The 6,000-nt window shown below is 47.4% G+C and overlaps 1 non-coding gene across 1 annotated transcript; it reads right to left on the reverse strand.

Annotated features, from left to right (window-relative positions):
- Nucleotides 1–2,389: 2,389 nt before the first annotated feature.
- On the reverse strand, nt 2,390–2,558 carry LOC115869302. The gene has a single exon (XR_004046118.1). It is a non-coding gene; the product is annotated as a U1 spliceosomal RNA (small nuclear RNA).
- Nucleotides 2,559–6,000: the final 3,442 nt, after the last annotated feature.

Genomic DNA, 6,000 nt, shown 5'->3' on the forward strand with positions numbered 1-6,000 from the left:
CCAACAATGGGCTCAACCCTAACAATTGTGAGGATGCCTTAGTGTAAGGCTGTGCTAATTGTTTTATTGCCATGAGTTGGGACTAACTTGATGGTAACTGGAAGTATCCAAAATAGAGAACAATTAAGCCTGAAAAGAAGGGACAAACATGGGGAAAAGATCTGAACAGTGATTTCCCAAAGAAGAAACAGAAATCTAGCATAAGAAAAAAAAAAAAAGAAGTAATAAAATATTCTGGAACTGGAAAAAAAGAGATCTAGCATAAGAAAATACGGTGTTATATGCCACTGCCATTAGGAAATTAAAACACTGAAATACCATCTTTGAATGGGTTCTTGTGTTGTCTTGAGTCATGGCTGTTTGAGCCCATTGTTGCAACTTGTTGAGTATCTTTCGCTTTTTCACTGACCTTCTATTTTCCAAGAATGTTGCCCTTTTGTAAGGATTGGTCTCTCCTGATAACATGTCCAAAGCATGTGAGATGAAGTCTTACCATCCTTGCTTCTAAGGAACACCCTGGCTGTATTACCTCCAAGATAGTTGCTTGTTCTTCTGGCAGCCCATTGTATTTTCAATATTCTTCCCCAACACCATAATTCACATGCCTCAATTCTTCTTCGGTCTTCCTTGTTCATTGGTGACCATCAGAATGGTTAAAGAGGATGTGGAATAAACGTGAATTTTCATATATTGCTGGTGGGAATGCAAAAGAAACAGTCACTTTGGAAGAGTCCAGCGGTTTCTTACAAAGCTAAATATAGCAATACCATATGACTGACAGGCAGACAGACTAGGGATAAAGGGAATGTCTTCACCAAATGCCTGTGCTAAATGAAAATTAGCTGGCCATGCCACAATAAGGGTTTGAAAGAAGTTAGCCACACATTAGAAACCTGTGGGGAAGATCCAAAGCTGGGCATGCTCAGAGTAAAGACCCATGGGCATGCAGATTAAAGCCACCTGGGTATGCACACTAGAAAGCATACATCATACATGCACCTTAACTCAGCCACTAAGAATGGCCAATATCCTCAATCATGCCTGTGCCTGCCAGCCCTCCCCACCCCCCCAAGGGGGTGTAGGAGATAAGAAAGCAGAAAGGTAGGGCAGGGACTCTCATCCTTTGTTTTGCTGTTCCTTTTTTGGTTCTGTGGCCTCCTCTTTGAGGCATTTTCCACATGTTTTTTCATGCTCTCCCCCACACCCCCTTCAAGTGGCCATGTGCTGCGGTGAACACTTTCCACAGTGTGTACTATCTGCGATGGTATTACCCAGAACTTCCTCTTACTTGGACTTACAAAAGTGCCTCTGCCGTGTGTGCTTTCAGCACTGAGAAGCAAGAACATGGGAAAACCATCCCAGAAAACTAACATGGTCACGAGATGGTTTTTCTTGGTTACCCAAGTGAATTGAAAATTTATGTCCACAGAAAAATGTCCAAGCAAATGTTTAACAGTTTTATCTGTGATTGCTAGAACTTTGAAGCAACCAATGTCCTTCAACAGGTGAATGAAGAAACTGTGGTACACCCAAACAACAGAATATTACGCAGTGGTGAAAAGGAATGAAGTATGCTATGAGAATGCATGGAGCAACTCAAGATGCATACTGGTAAGTAAAAGACACTAATCTAAAAAACCATGTACTGTATAACCTCAAGTACATGACAATGTGGAAAAGGTAAAATTCTAAGGTCCAGAAAGATTAGTGGTTATCAAGAGTTTTGAGAAGGGAAAAATAAATTGGTGGAACACAAGGGATTTTCAGTTATTATTTTGTAAAATACTGGAATGGGGGCCACATAATGACTGTATTTTGTCAAATCCCAACCCCATGAAACAGCTCAACAGAACTAGATAGCTGGCACAAAGAAAATCTTATGCTAAAAATTCAGGTTGGACTACATTTTTTGTTGGTGTTTACTGTTTGTTTGTTTTTGCTGACCTTCAAATGACAGCTGGTGAGAAATCCTCTCGGGAAGTCTGTATGCTCCCATAAAGAGCTGGTCTTGGAAATGTCCATAGATTAAGCTGTCAAATAAGGAGCCAGGCTGGTGTAGTGGGTTAGGTGGGCTGCTACCCTCAAGGTCAGTGCTTGGAACTTCCCAACACCTTTGGCAAAGATTTATTGCACAGGAGTTGGAAACGACTTGATGGCAGTGGGGTTTGTTCTTTGGTTACAGTTGGACTGTGAGCCCCAGTTTGGACCACAAGCCCTCTGAGGAGGAAAACTTGGCTCTCCACTCCCTTAGGTAGTTCCAATCCCAGAAATCCAGTGTGGCTGTGTGGGTGAAACAGGGAAGGAACTTTATTTTCTGCAACTCTAAAAAGTCGTTTATTAGGACAAGGACAAATTCTTGATCTAAATGGAGACACTTTTTTTTTTTTTAAAGGGGAGAGCGCGAACGCAGTCCCCCACTACCACAATTATGCAGTCTAGTTTCCCACATTTGGGGAAATCGCGGGGGTCAGCACATCCGGAGTGCAACGGATAAGCCTCGCCCTGGAAAACCACCTTCGTGATCATGGTGGATGGAGACACTTTTACCATGGAAAATGAATGTGTTGGTGAACATTAATTACATGACAAATGATGTCGTTTTATATACATTGAAATGGTATAGCCTGTTTATTGGCCTTATTTTTGGGCTCTCTCGACATCGATTCCTAAGCGTGCTTTTATTTCGGCACATGCCTTTTGTATTTAGCTGCCTGCATACATTTCCCATCACTCAAAAGTGAGAAGATTACGAATGAAACCACACTAAATGAAGCATTCTCTAGTCACTGAGATACAAAATCCCCATGATTTCTCTAGTCCTTATTAAACAGCTCAACTTACGGGGTGTGAATGTGAATGGACTCCCCCACCCCCACTGGGGCACCTCACTAAAAGTGCCTTGGTGGGTCCGAGTCCTGTCTCTTTGGGGGTGAGCCCTGTCTAGTGCATCCTGAACCCCGCAGGCGCGTCCACGTGCTCCGGGTTTACCTCAGACCGTGTCTAACCACCGCGGGGCGGCGGCGTCGCCCCAGAACAGCCGACCTGTAGCGCTGACAGGAGCTCGGGGCTCCAGCCCCGGTGGGACGACGGCGTTTCCCGGGAAACGTGAGTGACCGCAGCGGTGTCCAGCACTCGGGACCGTTACGCCCCGACACGAACAGGTTCAAATGAGGCCGCGGTCCCTCCCCCGCCCCGAAGTTCCCGCCGAGAGAGGCGCGCGCAGACCCTGCAGCCTGCCGCCCTCGAGACCTGTTTGCCCGCCGCCGTCCCGCGGCGCCGCGCGTCCACTGAGAGAACAAAGAGCGAGCAGCAGCTGCTAAAGCTCTTCCTTGGCCCCGTCCTCGGGCCACGCATGCGCCCTGCACCCAGTCCGCCCAACGTGCGGGCCCCAGAGTCTCTCCCGGCGCCTCCGCGAGCGGCCGCACCGTGATTGGCTGGCAGGGGCCCGTCGTCAGCCAATCGAATCGTTGCTTCCTAACGGCGGGCGCGAATAAGAGCGCCGACGATTGGGCTGTACGTTTGGCGCTCGGACCGGGAGCGCCCGACTCCGGCGGGCACGCAGAGGCGGCGGGAGCCGGCGCGGGACGGCGGCGCTACTGAGGTAACTCGGTAGCGCGGGAGGGCTCGCGTCGGGGCCGGGCCCGGGCCGAGAAGCACTCCGGTCGGATGTGTCTGGAGTCTTCCGACGGGCTCGCGGGTGCTGCTTTGTGCGCGCGCGAGGGGTCCCGCGCGCCGCCGTGCGCCCGCGACCCGGAGGGCGGCGCTCTGGGACCGAGACCGTAGCTGACGGGGCGGCAAACGTGCGGTTCCCCTCCCTGGGCTGCCTTGGGGCCGGACCGGCGCGCGGCGCCCGGCGCCAGGGGAGCACACCTATCCTTTTGTGTGGGGCGGGCGGCGTTGGGACGGGCTGGCGGGGGGCGGCCGCGCGGCGCAGACAAAGGCTTGGGGTCCGGGGGTCTCTGGGGTGCGCGGGACAGCTGGGCCCCTCAGCGCGGGGGGCTCGGTCGCCGCCGGGCCGGCTGTGAAGTTTGGGGGGCGGAGCTGCGCGCCCACTGGGTTTTGTCCGTGGAGTTCCCGCTTCTTTGTGCACCCCCGCCCCCGCTCCAATCCGAGCCGTGAGTTGGCTCCGAAAAGGTGGGGGGGCACCGAGAGGCTGTCGGGGAAACCGAGGGAACCCCTCTCTAAAGAGTTAGAATCTCTGAGGAAATCCGGAACCGCTCCGGTCAACTTGTGGGCACGTCCGAGAATGGCGACAGGTGCGGACGAAATCAGCTGTCATTTAGGAACCCATTATTCCCGTCTCCAGCCCTCTAGGGCTGGGGTGAGAATGAGATGGTAGACCTTGTTGATCAAAGCCAAACGTCTATGGCTAATGTGTGTGTGGATGATACGGTTAACAATTTCTTGTTATTGGTCTTGTTTTCCGTGAACAATAGCTGTTGAGTAACTAACGACTGGATGCAGAAGCGTTTGTGCCCAAAAATCAGATGTGTGTTGCCCACAGTTAAAACCAAGCTTCCTTAAACTCGTGGACATAAAAGTTTTACATTCCGGGTTTTAAAGATCAGTTTCAACTATTGATTTTATCAACAAAATAAGAGCAACAGAAAACCTGAATAAACATGAATGCTTGGTATGGTTATGTATAGTTGACACTTAAACATTTTGGCGTTTTATTTTCCGTTCCTCTTTATTCATGAGCATTACCAGCTATTTACATTTAGGAGTAAAATGCAGAACAAGTGTATAATTCTAACTAGTTTATTGAATTTATTTGTAAGAAAATGGAGACATTTAAGATCTGTTTTAATTTCCTGTTCATAGTCCCGAAAGTTAAAAATCAATTTCTATTATGTGGGGCATATATCAACTTCCTTTTTGAAGGATTTCAGGAATATTCTGGAAATGACAGGAAAATTGCATCTTAAATTCTAATTTTTGTGAGAAAGTGTATTGGAGGAAAATTTAGACAAGCTACCTTTAACCAGAACCAACTCTTGGTTGATGTCCAGAAACACAGAAATGACTAGCATCTTTTTGTCTAAATAAAGCCTTTCTTTTCCCTAAAAAAAAAAAAATATTTAGACAAGGATAGACACGTTTGTAACTTGCAAATAAATTGAGATTAAATTTCTCTGTAATGTATATTTTGATTATTGGCTATCAATGGACAGACATCCAAGGCACTGTTCAAAGAATCATGGGAAATAGTTATATATTGTTTATCCACATTTGTATGAAAAAATTAGTCACCCACGTATATCAGAGTAGAGCTGTCCATAAAGCTTCTGGTGACTGAATTTTTTTAAAAGTTGATCATCAAGCCTTTCTGAGGAGCCTCTAGGTCAGTGGTTCTCAACCTTCCTAGTGCTTCGACCCTTTAATACAGTTCCTCATGTTGTGGTTCCCCTCCCCCCAACCATAAAATTTTTTTCGTTGCTAATTCATAACTTTAATTTTGCTACTTTTAGGAGTTGGGTGACTCCTGTGAAAGGGTCGTTTGACCCCCAAAGGGGTCGAGACACACAGGTCGAGAACCACTGCTATAGATGACCCTAAATCCTTTCCTTGGCAGCTAAGTGGATGGATTGTTAGTACCATCTAGGGATTCCTACGTTTAGATGAATTGTTAGCATTTTTAATTGAGTTATGTTGATACAGACTCAATGTTTATAAAGAAAAGCCATTGTCAAGGTGAGCAAGATCCCAGATTCCTTCTAGTTATAACATTCAATATTAAATAATAGTCTTATGTTGAAAGTGTTTGGCTGAAAGCCACCAACCAATCCTCGGGCTTTCTGCTGCCCAAGAGATAGGGTTTCGAAAACCTTAAGAAGCAGTTCCCTGAATACAGGGAATCCAGGACGGATGAGCCCTACAGGACTAGTGGTGTGAGTGGCAAAACAGGGAGGGTAAAGGGAGAATGGGTAGGAAAGAGGGAACCGATTACATGGAACTGTGTGTGACCTCCTCCCTGAGGGACAGACAACCGAAAAGTGG

This window comes from Echinops telfairi, unplaced genomic scaffold, assembly GCF_000313985.2.
Source record: "Echinops telfairi isolate 266 unplaced genomic scaffold, ASM31398v2 ScPeMD7_23;HRSCAF=83, whole genome shotgun sequence".
NCBI classification, from domain to species: Eukaryota; Metazoa; Chordata; class Mammalia; order Afrosoricida; family Tenrecidae; genus Echinops; species Echinops telfairi.